The sequence below is a fragment of the Pelophylax lessonae genome, assembly GCF_965119305.1.
Source record: "Pelophylax lessonae genome assembly, chromosome: 3".
Taxonomy (NCBI): Eukaryota; Metazoa; Chordata; class Amphibia; order Anura; family Ranidae; genus Pelophylax; species Pelophylax lessonae.
The window spans coordinates 584,632,255-584,648,987 of NC_138770.1; positions in this window are offsets into that span (position 1 = coordinate 584,632,255).

The window sequence follows — 16,733 nt, forward strand, 5'->3', positions numbered from 1 at the left end:
TAAGTCATTTACTCGTAGTTTTGCAATTACTTGTTGATCCTTTTGATTACTCGTTTAGCAAGTGAGTGACTGTATTGGGCCCACATTGTTTTTGGGTCACATTTCAAGTTGAGAACGCCTTCTTTTTTTTTACATTTATCATAGGCCCTATAGATGCTTATTCCACATGCCTTTTTGCTGGTCCCCTACAGCTCCTTTATTTCTCCCTGCTCTTACTTAGCCCTTCCAATTGTCCCCACCCCTGCCTGCAAAGTAAGGAACGCAGCACTAATATGAATATATTTATAAAGAGATTAACTTAAAATAACTGCCTCTCTTCCTCTATGTTTTCGAGTTGTCTTCCAGGTTGTCAATCTCGGTCTAGATAGCCTATTTTAACATTCACTTTACTGCTTTGCCAGTTTACTAGCTAGTTTTTAGGTAGGCTTGTGCTTGAGGGTCTATTTACACAGGCCCACGTAGTAAAATGCTTTGGGGCAGCTATCCGTGTAGGGCTGGGACGGGGCACTGTGTAATTATTTTTCTTCTAACTTTATGTAAGTTACAAAATGGCCATGATCTTCCAGGGGCCATATCAAGCTACCCTTCTATATAGTAACTACAGGGAATTTCACACTCAGCATAGCCGTCATTCAGAGAGCACCTTGAAGTTTTCCTAATGAATGCAAAGTGTTCTCTGATTGGATGAGGTGGAAAATAGGCGTGATGATGTCACAGTCCTCTCCTTGTCCAATTAGAGAATGCTTTGCAGTCACTTAGAAAATTTCAAGGCATTCTGTAATTTGCGACCATGTCAAGTTAGCGATCTCCCGAGGTTACTATGCAAAACAGCAACCATTCAGAATGGCACTCAGAAGATTGTAGCCATCACTGTAGCAGCTGTTTACAGTTTACACAGAGGCCGATTAGGTATCACAAATGCTTACTTATATTGGGCCAAGATGGCCCAATGTAAAAATACAAAATATATACAATTATATTATCCCTGGAGTTCAGTTTTAAGTGTATTTTAGAACACCTAAATATGTTTTAATATTAGCCTACTGTCATACCCTGAACAACAGCATGAAAATGAGAGATGTAAGCCAGGGCAAGCAGCCAATCAGGCTATACTGCAATGCACAGTGCAGTTGATGTAACTAGAATTAGAAGCTCCACAGAAGGAAAAAGCAGAATGGTTACCTCATCAGTGTGCTGCTGCTCCTTTACACTCAGAAGTGTCTTAGATCAGGTTGTACTGCTCAATTATATTGCAGTCTCAAAAAGCAGACCATGGATTTAACAGGCTATGAAGGAATGAATGATTTTGATATACAGTATAATTCCTGGAATTCAACAATTTGTAAATATGTGACTATAAAAATACTTATTTTTTTTATACAATGGGAGCTACATTTCAATCATTATCTGCAAATCAGTCTTTCATATTCTACATATATGAATTATACATTATATTTGAAGTTTAGAAACTACTGTTCATATTTTTTTTCTATTGAGAAAATGTGGGAGTAAACAGAGTACAACTCTTCCAAAGACTGAAGCATAATATATATACACAGACTCCATATCTTAATAATGATTTGAAAAAATTACTGGTGGTAATTACGTTCAAAAGAAACCCACTGTTTACATAGAGAATATTGCAGTACATTTTCATAATTTCCTCAAAGACAAAGCTGTTTTAGGATGCTCTTCTTTTCAATAAAATGCTTGTCAATGTGTAATTTTAGGATGTGAACCATGGGTACCCATAACAGATGACACATTGGGCTTAGTTTCTGATTCAGCTAGATGTCAGCGGGGGCACTCCCGACCATCTGTGTTCTATAAATTACAGTTATACCAGCTCATGCAGCTTGTAAATCACCAGTGAACAGGCTTCACCTTGTCACACACTACATGAACCCTGTTGTATATTCCAATAAACTCCCATAAACCTCATGATATAAACTCAGGATTACATTTCTATTGGAGCGAGATTAGTATATGTTGTTTCTTTTAAGCATTTCTTCCCTTACTCCAAGTGTTAATATTGTTTTATTTAATGACTTCAAAACTCATGCACACACAAAAATGTAAGAATTGGATTGTAATATTAAAGTGCAGAGCCTGCGCATCAGCTAAATAAATAGCTAAAACACACAGGTATAAGACTTATAAGGTAATGCTGGCACTTGGACATCTAATGTATGTATGCCAGATGATCGCTTTATCTAGGTGCACTCACATGAGTTTTTCAGTCTGGCTTTTTACATCAGGCACCTTGCTCCACTGCCTAAACGCTATGCACCGCAGGTAAGTGTGATTGATATGTTGATTTTGCTGAGTGTGGAGTAATTTGATTGGAGAAGATGAGATATGACTGTGGGGAAGGTTTTTGTGAGTTATCAGTGGTGTGTGTGTGTAGAAAAGATAAAATGTGGTTTTGGGTTGTTGTGGTCTGGAATATGAAAAATGACTCTGAAGGTCAGATGGTGGTTCAGTGGGTGTGAGAAGATATCAAGGATGGGTCTGTGGTTTGGGGAGAAGATGATATGGTCCTTATGCTGTTATGAGAAGATGCAGAGCTGGTTGTAGTTTGGGGGGCATATAGTATGGCACTTAAGTGGTTGGTGAGGTATAGCTAGGTAGCGGTTTTGTTGTGGCTAGAAGGCATTTTTGGTCTATTGTTCTTGGATGGTTTGTTTCTAACACACAGGATTACTCTTGTTGAAGTCTTTTACACTAAGGGGTATTTTCATTGGACATTGTCTTATGTACAAGGTTGCTATTTTTGCTTCTCTCATACAACAGCTCTCTCAATGAGTTGCTTCTCTCTCTCCCTGCATCTATCAGAATAGTGTGAATTGGAAAAGTCAAGGCTGCATCAGAAATCAAGGCTGCCAGCTATACAGCAGAAAATTACCTCAAGGTACATTCAGGCTTCTTGTAGTGCCAATTGTTAGAGTAATTATCAGATATTGGTGTGTTGAGGGGTGGGTTTACACTTTGTATGGGTCACACTATTGCTTTTGATGCAGACTTGTATTTAATGCCTTTACTGTTAAAACCTTAGATGTATTTACCTGGATAAAACTCATGGGCAAGTGTCTAGGGGAGCAGGATTAGAATGGGCAGCACCAAACTCTAAAATGCACAAATTATAATAATTTGTTTCCTAATTACGTTTTCTTCTTCTGTCCACCTCTGGCCATTTCAGACTAAGTTCATCAAAAGCTATAGGAGGAAGAGTGTGCATGGGATGTTAAAAGAAGCCCCAAGACAATTTGTAGCTCAGGAAACATGAAATCATCCCTACTTTCTCTTGTTTGATCATTTAGACACCTGAAATCTACATACAAAGCATGAAATAATCATATAATACAAGTGGTACTGCTTACAGAAAAAGACACCAGGATTCAGATGTGCCTAGACAACAATGGTGTCAAAATATAGCACAGCTTTAATATTTTCTTAAGGATACTCTGAAGCAAAAGTAGAGTTGTTTTTTTTTTTAATAAAAAACTTCCATTGCAAACAACAAATAAGAGGTTTATCCCTTAAACTAGAACACTGGGTGGGGTCATGCAAATCACAGCTGCAAAGCTGTACGTGGTAGGGTCACACTTTTGTTTTTTATTTTTTTCCATCACACTTTTGAAACTATTTAATGGACAACAAATGGAATATATGTATATATACGTATATATATATACATATATATATATATATATATATATACTATGTATAAGAGCCTGGGGCACAGACTTAAAGGTAAAACATAACCGCATTAACTATCATGTTCAAGCAGGTAATCGACAGTTTGCTGCATACTCCTGAAGGCTGCTCTCCTCGCGGTCCAGCCATTGTTGAGTTAGGGATGACTTCACAAAGAAATAGACTTCCCCCTTGGCCACCACCCGAAGCCTGGTCTGGTATAGCATAGCATATTGTAGATCCAATGCTCTCAGCTTTTTCTTAAAATCAAGGAATTGGGCCCTTCTCTTCTGGACCTCGGCTGAAAAGTCTGGGAATAGGGAGATTTTGGAATTATCCATTACCATGGATGAACCCATGGTTCTGGCCTTAGATAAAATAGTGTCTTTATCTTTTTAATTCAGCATTTTAAATAAGAATGGCTGAGGAGGGGCACCAGGAGGCAACGGACGTGCAGGGACTCTGTGTGCCCTCTTTACAAAAAACATGGGGGAAAAAGAATCTTTGCTAAATGTAGTAAATAACCATTGCTCAATGAATGCAACTGGATTCTTCCCCTCAAGTTTTTTAGGTATTCCAATTGCTCTCACATTGTTTCTGCTTAGTCTGTTCTCAAGGTTCTCCAGCTTTGCAGAGTGCTGGGTGACCCTGGTGTGAGTGCAGACAACATCACGCTGGAGAGAAGCCCATTCATCTTCCAGTGCATTTAATCGACCTTCTAGAGCTGCTGGGTGGTCTCTGAGTTTCTGCATATCCTGGCAAATGAATGTGACTTCAGTTGTAGCCCCTTTTATATCAGTGGCAAGGAACGCTATGGAAGTATTACGAGTTGTAATCGCTAGGAGTATGTCTCTGTGCGTGGGTTCTGGGTCCTCAGATTTAAGAGTTGGAGTAGCATGTGAAGCAAAAATATCGGCCTGTGTACTCACTGCATCCCATTCCTGTAGAGGAATAGCTGATTCATTCAGGGGCGCTGTGTCGTCTGTCTCAGAGTGCTCCTCACTGCCATCACCAGGGGAGGAGGATTGTGGAAGCTGTTCTTTAGGAGCTGGTTTTGCAAGGAATTTCTGAGCAGCCTCTCAGTATTTGTCCTTTGCAGGTCTAGGAGGAAGTCTGCCATCTTGGACCGCATGTTCTGTTACAGGCCGGGAGGTAAAGCCGCGTTTAGACATAACTGACTGCCCCAGGAACACCGCCAAACGGCAGCCTGCAGTGTGAGCAATTGAGCCGTATAGTCGGTATTGTCCAGAGTTCAGCCAGGAGAAGTGCCCACAGGATTAAAGGCAGCAGGATGTTCAACAGGGAGAGCTGTCTGTGTGACCTTCTACATCCGTTGTCAAGCCACTCCCCCCCCCCCCGTGGTACTTACTTTAATTAGCAAAGATTAAGTTAAATGCTAAAAACAATATCTATAGCATTTCTTGTCTATGGCTTTTGCTACAGTTTTACTCTCTATAGCAAGAAGAAAAAAAAAATAGCACTGAAGGGTGCACACATTTTCATTTTAAAGTATTAAATATTTACTGCCAAGTTTGACATGCCAGTTTTTTTTTATTATTATTATTTCTCTCTTAAGGGTTAAGAATCTGTTAAAATTCAAAAAACGTGTTGGAACAGTTCTCCCTTATTGGCAAAACCAGTGGCATAAATGTTTTCTTGATGCCATGCCATTGTTTACCATTATCATTATCTATATCTTTCCACTTGGCTACCACGTGTCAAATAAATCTGCCAAGGTTTAAGAAATATTAAATTAAAAAAAGAATGTGTTTGTACATTAAAACTAAAATGATCAAGCCACCCAAACTGTGATTCCAGATGTGGATAGCCCATTGATTACCTTTATCACTTGATAATAATAGCAAAAATATCTGCACCTGAGATCCTAGGCTCACAAAATTCTCACATTTAACAGCATGGTCTTCCTCCCATACAGTGCCTTGTATTCGGCCCCCTTGAACTTTGCGACCCTTTGGCACATTTCAGGCTTCAAACATAAGGATATAAAACTAATTTTTTTGTGAAGAATCAACAAGTGGGACACAATCATGAAGTGGAACGAAATTTATTGGATATTTCAAACTTTTTTAACAAATAAAAAACTGAAAAATTGGGCGTGCAAAATTATTCAGCCCCCTTAAGTTAATACTTTGTAGCGCCACCTTTTGCTGCGATTACAGCTGTAAGTCGCTTGAGGTATGTCTCTATCAGTTTTGCACATCGAGAGACTGAAATTTTTGCCCATTCCTCCTTGCAAAACAGCTCGAGCTCAGTGAGGTTGGATGGAGAGCGCTTGTGAACAGCAGTTTTCAGTTCTTTCCACAGATTCTCGATTGGATTCAGGTCTGGACTTTGACTTGGCCATTCTAACACCTGGATATGTTTATTTGTGAACCATTCCATTGTAGATTTTGCTTTATGTTTTGGATCATTGTCTTGTTGGAAGACAAATCTCTGTCCCATTCTCAGGTCTTTTGCAGACTCCATCAGGTTTTCTTCCAGAATGGTCCTGTATTTGGCTCCATCCATCTTCCCATCAATTTTAACCATCTTCCCTGTCCCTGCTGAAGAAAAGCAGGCCCAAATCATGATGCTGCCACCACCATGTTTGACAGTGGGGATGGTGTGTTCAGGGTGATGAGCTGTGTTGCTTTTACACCAAACATAACGTTTTGCATTGTTGCCAAAAAGTTCGATCTTGGTTTCATCTGACCAGAGCACCTTCTTCCACATGTTTGGTGTGTCTCCCAGGTGGCTTGTGGCAAACTTTAAATGACACTTTTTATGGATATCTTTAAGAAATGTCTTTCTTCTTGCCACTCTTCCATAAAGGCCAGATTTGTGCAGTATACGACTAATTGTTGTCCTATGGACAGAGTCTCCCACCTCAGCTGTAGATCTCTGCAGTTCATCCAGAGTGATCATGGGCCTCTTGGCTGCATCTCTGATCAGTCTTCTCCTTGTATAAGCTGAAAGTTTAGAGTGACGGCCAGGTCTTCGTAGATTTGCAGTGGTCTGATACTCCTTCCATTTCAATATTATCACTTGCACAGTGCTTCTTGGGATGTTTAAAGCTTGGGAAATCTTTTTGTATCCAAATCCGGCTTTAAACTTCTCCACAACAGTATCTCGGACCTGCCTGGTGTGTTCCTTGTTCTTCATGATGCTCTCTGCGCTTTCAACGGACCTCTGAGACTATCACAGTGCAGGTGCATTTATACGGAGACTTGATTACACACATGTGGATTTTATTTATCATCATTAGTCATTTAGGTCAACATTGGATCATTCAGAGATTCTCACTGAACTTCTGGAGAGAGTTTGCTGCACTGAAAGTAAAGGAGCTGAATAATTTTGCACGCCCAATTTTTCAGTTTTTTATTTGTTAACAAAGTTTGAAATATCCAATAAATTTCGTTCCACTTCATGATTGTGTCCCACTTGTTGTTGATTCTTCACAAAAAATTACAGTTTTATATCTTTATGTTTGAAGCCTGAAATGTGGCAAAAGGTTGCAAAGTTCAAGGAGGCCGAATACTTTTGGAAGGCACTATATGTAGCACCAAAATTAGAATATTGTTATTTTGTTTGTCTATGAGCCAGGTATAGAGCAATCATTTGCAAATATTACTGTAAATTATTGTTGCAATCAAAGAAAGTTTAGAAAATGATAGTAGCGGTCAGAATCTACATATAGGTTGATAATGTATAATTATAAAGTGTTCTGAAAGTTAAAACACAAAGTTACATTTCTGTATGTTAACCTATGGGGCACTTCTACCTACATATGAAAATGATTAAAGCATCACATGTTTAAAGCAGCTTGGGTTTGTACTGAGTCTCTATGTTCATGTGGGTTTCTGCTGTTAAATGCAGTACACACTACCATTTTTACCCGAAAAATATTTACTTTTTTTCTGTATACTTGTACCTTGTACCTTAAAAAAAAAAATCAAAATTTTTTGGGAAAACCTTCATTGTAGTAATACGCTGAATATAAGTTGACACCTCAAACTATATTCAGAAGGCACAAAGGCAACTATTCAACTCTGAACACTACTGACATCCCAAGTAGAATCCCATGTATGCTTACAAAAAAAAAAAAACGATTCCCTTCAAACTCCTACAAACAGATGCAGGCTTCTTCTATATGCTTCATCAAAATCCTCACAGACAACATGTAAATTTGGGTGGAAAACATCCTGAAGCCCCTAGTTAGGGAAACATCCAGCTACATCCAAGACACAGCAGATGCTCTCAACAAACTGAAACCCTGGGCCCAATACCCAATGGTATCATCCTAAAAACAAATACATGAAAGCACCTGGGCTTATCCAACATAACATCTATAGATAAAAGAATCAGTCCAAGTTTATAAAAAAAAAAATAATATATATATATATATATATATATATATATAAATAAAAATGTAATGGAAAGTCCATATGAACTAAGAGTCCAGTGATAAGGTGGGCGTTATCAACTGCACCGAGCTGCTCTTCTCAGAAGTGAGGAAAACTCAGGAATAAAGGAAACACAGAAAAGTGCTCTAAGTGTAGATTGATTTAATTGAGCATTTAAAAGTGAATATAACAACTCACAAGAGCCAAAAGGTAAACAAGCTTGTAACACAAATCAATTGATTCTCCTCTTGGTGATGCCATCCATCCACATAAGGTATACATCCAGGATAAATATTCCGTCACAAGAAGAAGAAAGCCTGCTGACTCCTGTGGATATCCGGGTCCCGGGCAGAGCCATGATGAGGAGGTGGGATGATGCGTGCGGCGTCACCAGGGAGCTGCTAGAACACGACGCGTTGTCTGCCCATTTGGGACTTTGCGCATGGTCAGAAACACGTTGTGTTCTAGCAGCTCCCTGGTGACGCCGCACGCATCATCCCACCTCCTATCATGGCTCTGCCCGGGACCCGGATATCCACAGAAGTCAGCAGGCTTTCTTCTTCTTGTGACGGACTGTTTATCCCGGATGTATACCTTATGTGGATGGAAGGCATCACCATGAGGGGAATCAATTGATTTGTGTTACAAGCTCATTTACCTTTTGGCTCTTGTGAGTTGTTATATTCACTTTTAAATGCTCAATTAAATCAATCTACACTTAGAGCACTTTTCTGTGTTTCCTTGATGGTATCATCCTGGCCACTATGGTTGTGGAATTCTTGTATACAACAAGGATGAACTAATAACATGTATTTAGAACAGAAAAAAAAAATCCTGCAGAATTAGTCACATAACTGATCCATTTTTTTCTAATGTACAACTATTTTGGAGAGGACCCCAACCTACAGCAAATAGAAACTGCAATGGGAACTCAGGGAAAACAGTGGATATACTGCCATGCTTTTCTATTAATCACAACGGGATCAACCTTCCCATAGCTGAACACTTTGATGGACACAACCACAGTATTAAAAACCCAAGTGCTCTGATGCAGAACTTTAACCTCCCTGGCGGTATGATTCTTTCGGATTTTGATGCTGAAAGCGGTACCATTATTTTGCATGTAATTCTTAAGAATGAGCAGCCCAAACCAACTATTTACATATGATTTAATTTTTTACTGTGCGTTCTTCTTTATAACATCTTGGGTATGATAAAGTTTGAAACACAAAATCATAAATTATAATATAATAAAAAACTATAAATAAGTTAAAGTATGTATGTGTGCATACATATATATATATATATATATATATATACTGTATATATACATACATACTGTATATACGTATATATATATATACATATATATATATATATATATATATATATATACATAAAAAATACAGTAAAACTGCAGGAAAGGGCACTGGGGGGCAAACTAATGTGATTTTTTTTATTTTGAATTGTATCAGTGTGTTTGGTATGTTTTACATTTGAATTTGCCGCCGGTTCCACCCCCTGCGAACGTCACATCGCAGGAGACGGAAGCCGGGGGCACGGAGAGGATCGGGAGGAAGAACCGCCGCCAGATACCGCCGGGATACATCGCTGGATCCCGGTGACAAGGTAAGTAACCCTGCTTTCAGGATCCAGCAATGCTTTTGGCGGGGTTACCGCTTTTGGCTCTGAAATTTAACCCCGAGCCACGCTCGGGAATACCGCTAAGAAGGTTAAGACACAGAAGAAGGGAGAGAGAGACAGAGACAGAGAGAGAGAAGGGGGACTGGGAATATAAACTCATGCAGAGATTCCACATCCCACACATTGGCCTCAAAATAGACAAAAGCTTTACAGTATGTGCCACTATGACTAAGATGTCACCTCTGAGTAGATCAGAATTCAGCTTCTTCACAGGCTACAGACAAAAGGATGGAATGCTATAACCTTACATACAAAGCTGCAATAATAAATAGTTACCTACATAGTTGGTAAGGTTGAATAAAGACACCAGTCCATCCATTTCAACCTGAATGTGTGTGTGGGAGAGTCTGTGTGTTTAAACCTTCCTTATTGTGATTTTATTGTTTCTAATTATTCTTATTAATTCATATTATTCTTTTTATTTTTATAGTGCTTGTTGACAGGTCCTCTTTATGGAGACACATGTGATCTATAAGACCCCCGAATCTCTCCAACAAAAAATTGTTTACATCCGCTCTAGACTGAAAGTGACATCATGGCGTTGCGCCAGTCCTCCTAGATCATAGAGGTAAAGAGAGATGATCCGGTTTCTCCTAACCTCTGTGTGCAGCCTTGTGAACTGTTGGATTGTTTCCTTGGCTCGCTGGTGGGAACAGTAAGCCCAAGAAACACTGGCGATAGTGTGATATATGTGTGCTGTTAGTGCAATTTGTCCACACCCACAATTTAGCATAGTGGCTGCACATGCTGCTTTACTACTCTCTCCTGGGGCTTAGAGGAAGGGGTGATTACCTGTACCTATTCTCTGACAAGAAAGCCCTGATTAGTCAAATTAGGTTTGGGTTCCATAATAAATGGTCTTAGGGCCAATAATGTTTTACAGATGGTTTAAAAATAACCGCTATGTGATCATGTGAGACAGACCTACTTTACCATTGATGCCTAGAGACAGAAAGCCGATAGTTTTGCACCAAAGCTATCTGCTGATATCCTAGAAATAGTAGTCACACATACAGAGCAAGCTCAGCCAGCTCCTCAAACCAAGGGCAAGGAAAGGCAGATCAACAAGATGTTGACTTTTCTGCTACTTGTAGTATGTGAGAACATGTATGTTCTTTTTTTGGCCTTGTATCAGGAAACCAGTAAAAAGTTACCTGTAATCTTGTGGAGCCAAATATGTAAGCTATATACAGGAGAATACAACAATTTAAGTAATGGAAAACACAATTTATTAATGAACATACAACATACAAAGTATAACAAATACATATAGCAAAACCAATAACCAAACAGTGCAACATACATGCAAGTAGAATAGGCAAGAGTTAGTTGGGCAAAGTGAGGTCAAGCAAGGAGGCAGGAGCAAATAGCCTATTTGCCTTTAGGTTATATACCCTTAATATATTCCTGTACTCAATCTTAGAAAATAAAACTAATGATGAAGCTTTATGAAGGTAAATGATTGGTTACCAGGATCATGTTCTTTTTTTGATCTGTTGCTTCTCAACAATGTGATCCCTCAATTTGTCCCCCAAGTTGTACATAATCCTCAATTTTAGTTTAGCCTCAGTCTCTTTTATTGATGTGATGATGTTTCTTCTTTGACATACCTTCTATAGCCAGGTGCTTCTCATTGGATTCACCTGATTTACACTTACTAACAAAGTTAGCAGCTCCTACCCATGTACAGTGCCTTGCGAAAGTATTCGGCCCCCTTGAACTTTTCGACCTTTTGCCACATTTCAGGCTTCAAACATAAAGATATAAAACTGTATTTTTTTGTGAAGAATCAACAACAAGTGGGATATTTCAAACTTTTTTAACAAATAAAAAACGGAAAAATTGGGCGTGCAAAATTATTCAGCCCCCTTAAGTTAATACTTTGTAGCGCCACCTTTTGCTGCGATTACAACTGTAAGTCGCTTGGGGTATGTCTCTATCAGTTTTGCACATCGAGAGACTGAAATTTTTGCCCATTCCTCCTTGCAAAACAGCTCGAGTTCAGTGAGGTTGGATGGAGAGCGTTTGTAAACAGCAGTTTTCAGTTCTTTCCACAGATTCTCGATTGGAGTCAGGTCTGGACTTTGACTTGGCCATTCTAACACCTGGATATGTTTATTTGTGAACCATTCCATTGTAGATTTTGCTTTATGTTTTGGATCCTTGTCTTGTTGGAAGACAAATCTCCGTCCCAGTCTCAGGTCTTTTGCAGACTCCATCAGGTTTGCTTCCAGAATGGTCCTGTATTTGGCTCCATCCATCTTCCCATCAATTTTAACCATCTTCCCTGTCCCTACTGAAGAAAAGCAGGCCCAAACCATGATGCTGCCACCACCATGTTTGACAGTGGGGATGGTGTGTTCAGGGTGATGAGCTGTGTTGCTTTTACGCCAAACATAACGTTTTGCATTGTTGCCAAAAAGTTCGATTTTGGTTTCATCTGACCAGAGCACCTTCTTCCACATGTTTGCTGTGTCTCCCAGGTGGCTTGTGGCAAACTTTAAACAACACTTTTTATGGATATCTTTAAGAAATGGCTTTCTTCTTGCCACTCTTCCATAAAGGCCAGATTTGTGCAGTATACCACTGATTGTTGTCCTATGGACAGAGTCTCCCACCTCAGCTGTAGATCTCTGAAGTTCATCCAGAGTGATCATGAGCCTCTTGGCTGCATCTCTGATCAGTCTTCTCCTTGTATGAGCTGAAAGTTTAGAGGGGCGGCCAGGTCTTCGTAGATTTGCAGTGGTCTGATACTTTTTTCACTGATTTCAAAATTATCGCTTGCACAGTGCTCCTTGGGATGTTTAAAGCTTGGGAAATCTTTTTGTATCCAAATCCGGCTTTAAACTTCTCCACAACAGTATCTCGGACCTGCCTGGTGTGTTCCTTGTTCTTCATGATGCTCTCTGCACTTTCAACGGACCTCTGAGACTATCACAGTGCAGGTGCATTTATATAGAGAATTGATTACACACAGGTGAATTCTATTTATCATCATTAGTCATTTAGGTCAACATTGGATCATTCAGAAATCCTCACTGAACTTCTGGAGTGAGTTTGCTGCACTGAAAGTAAAGGGGCTGAATAATTTTGCACGCCCAATTTTTCCATTTTTTATTTGTTAACAAAGTTTGAAATATCCAATAAATTTTGTTCCACTTCATGATTGTGTCCCACTTGTTGTTGATTCTTCACAAAAAATTACAGTTTTATATCTTTATGTTTGAAGCCTGAAATGTGGCAAAGGGTTGAAAAGTTCAAGGGGGCCGAATACTTTCGCAAGGCACTGTAGTATTGTCAAACATGTGTTGGATCTTTTAATAGAATCCCCTCTTATGGAAAGATCACTGTGTCCTTAGGTGTCCAGCACAGAGAGAAAGGTAGTGGAACCAATCCCATATTTCTCTTTACTTTATTCCTTGCAAGAGTGCATATTAGCAACCTAACCAAGGCACCAGACGAATTATGTGTCTGTTCCTGCTTTTGACTAACCCTACAAGGTTTAGTACAGCAGTTTTTCAAAGCTGTTGGTGTGAGATATTGTATGACTTCATACACTGATTTGACCAACTAAGAGAACCAAAATATTCATGAGTAAGAGGTTTATTGAATGGAAATATATATATTTTTTTCACCCTGAGATGAAATGACCATTAAATTACCCCACATTAGTTACATCTCGTATCATTACAAACAACAGGGAATTGTTTCATTAAACGTTATATCTATAGCAAAATAAATATTACAAATTTATAGCATCCTGCTACTCTGGCTTTGAAACCAGAAAAGGACCTGAAACATTTCTTTTCTAGAGAACAGGCAGCATTTCAATTAGAAGGAAAACACATCTGGTTTTCTCAACTGACTGTTATTGCAAGGTATTATATCCCTGACTATAATTTAAAACAACTAAAATATATTCATAGTGGTAACACAGGGCACGGCTTGAATACTTTAATTGAGAATTACGTCATGTTTTCAAGGACTTATTAGGGCTTATTGTTGAAGTGAAAGTTTCCAAGAGAGCGTTTACTGATTGCTATTTATTATAGGAGTTTATTTTTATTTCGGTTTGTGCCTTTTGACTATGCCAGAAGTCCTCAGGGCACCTCACATAAAATGTGATTGTTTGCACTTTTGATGTATTAAACAAATAATCCCACAATGGGCTGCAATCATAACCAATGTTTTATAGAGTCTGTGCCACACATGCACGATTTCTTCTTAACAGTGCTTGAGCTATTTTATTTACTGCTAATGTTAGGCAGTGATCAGTTTACAAAACCTTTCTACTGAGAGCGTTCCCTCTACAAAGTTCTTCTATCCTTGGTGGCCATATGTCATGGTTTTATGTCTGTTTAGAATTACCTTACTTTTTTTCATTTATAAAGTGCCAACAAATTGTTCAGTACAGTAGAGAAAACATTCAAATATTTGCATACGTTGCCGGTTTCAGCCCCATGGCCTTTTCACAGTTAACCACTTTAAGACCCCTTAATGACCAGGCCCTATTTTGCGATTCGGCACTGCGTTACTTTAATGGACAATTGCACGGTCGTGCGACACTGTACCCAAATAAAATTGAAGTTCTTTTTTGCCACAGATAGAGCTTTCTTTTGGTGGTATTTGATCACCTCTGCGATTTTTATTTTTTGCGCTATAAACAAAAAAAGAGCGACAATTTTGAAAAAAAAACAATATTTTTCACATTTTGCTATATAACATTCTAAAAAAAATGTAAAAATCTACATTTTTTAACATGTTAGACCAATTTATTTTCTGCTAAATATTTTAGGTAAAAAAAATTAGCATATTTTGATTGGTTTGCGCAAAAGTTATCGCGTCTACTAATTACAGGAAAGTTTTATGTAATTTTTATTGTTTTGTTTTTTACTAGTTATGGCAGCGATCTTCGATTTTTTGCTGGACTGCGACATTTCGGCGGACAGATCGGACCCCTAACTGACATTTTTGACACTTTTGGGGGTACCAGTGACATTACTACAGTAATCAGTGCTAAAAATATGCACTGTTACTGTAGTAATGACACTGGCAGGAAAGAGGTTAACCCTGTGGGTGATCAAGGGGTTAAATGTGAGCCTAGGGGAGTGATTCTAACTGTGGGGGGGCGTGGCTTCTGAAATGACCATGGAGACGTGTGATCCTATATAGAAGGATCACAGGTGCTCTTTTACTATTCCAGGAAGAAGAACGGTCAGCTGCGTTTACAACAGCTGACCGTTCTCTCTCAGCGGGGAGCGATCGCGGGTGTCAGGCAGCAATCAGACCTGCCTGACACATGCATCGGCTTCCCCGCTGACGATCGGGGTGGGAGCGCGCTGGTAGCGGCATGACCTCGCCCCCTAGCTGCCACCAAGCGAGCAACGTGTCCATACGTTGTTTTGCCTGTACGAGCCACCCTGCTGCCGTGTATATATATAGTAAGCGGTCGGCAAGTGGTTAATTACACAAAACAAGCTATTTAGAGCTAAAATATAGGAAGGTAGCTACATACACAGATGAAATGCATATAAGATGTACAGAGTCCTGCTAAACAGGATAGCCAGGTAAATGACACCACAATCTCTATTAGAGTTATAGACTGTATATGGAATACAGTGTGTCTTCTGTCCACACCCATCCTGCTGAATGAACATTGAAAGAGCAGCAGAAGACTGATGAGGTCATCCCTCTGCTCGCTCTGCTCTTTCCTCCAATCAGCATATTCCTTGTCAGCATATTTGCAGGCAACAAGGCTCCTTTGCTCTGCCCCTACTGCTCCTAGTCTGAGTTTTGCTGTATAGAGGATTGCAAGATACTGATTGTTGAAACCAAGTCAAATTCAGGTAATTATACTATTTGTATTTAACAATACTTTATATTTATTATACAGGATTTACATAGCGCCGACAGTTTGCACAGCGCTTTACAATATGAGGGCAGACAGTAGAGTTACAATACAATTCAATCCAGGAGGAATCAGAGGGCCCTGCTCATTACAATCTAGGAATTTAATGATTTATTAACCACTTCAGCTCCAGAAGGTTTTCCCCCCTTAATGACCAGGCCATTTTTTGCAATACGGCACTGCCTTGCTTTAACTGACAAATGCGTGGACATGCGACTCTGTACCCAAATAAAATTGATGTCCTTTTTTCCCCACAAATAGAGCTTTCTTTTGGTGGTATTTGATCACCTGTGCAATTTTTTTTTTGCGCTATAAACAAAAAAAGAGCGACAATTCGGAAAATAAAAAAAAACAATATTTTTCACTTTCTGCCATATAACATTCCCGAAAAAATAAAAAAATCTAATTTTTTCATCCTTTTAGGCCAATTTGTATTGTGCTACATATTTTTGTTAAAAAAAATTCCCAATAAGCGTATTTTGATTGGTTTGCATAAAAGTTATCACGTCTACAAACTAGGGGAAAGATTTATCACATTTTTATTTATTTATTTATTTATTTTTTTACTAGTAATGGCGGCGATCTGCGATCTGCGGACCCCTAACTGACATTTTTGACACTTTTGGGGGGACCAAAATACCCAAATAAAATTGATGTCCTTTTTTCCCCACAAATAGAGCTTTCTTTTGGTGGTATTTGATCACCTCTGCAATTTTTATTTTTTGTGCTATAAACAAAAAAACAACGACAATTTTCGAATAAAACCAATATTTTTTACTTTCTGCTATAAAACACATCCAATAAAAAAAACTTTAAAAATCAAATGTCTTTATCACTTTAGACCAATTTGTATTCTGCTACATATTTTTGGCAAAAAAAATCCAAAAACGCATATATTGATTGGTTTGCGCAAAAGTTATAGCGTCTACAAACTATGGGATAGATTTATGGACTTTTTATTTTTTTTATTGTTTTTTATCAGTAATGGCAGCAATATTTAGCAGGACTGCAACAACGGACAA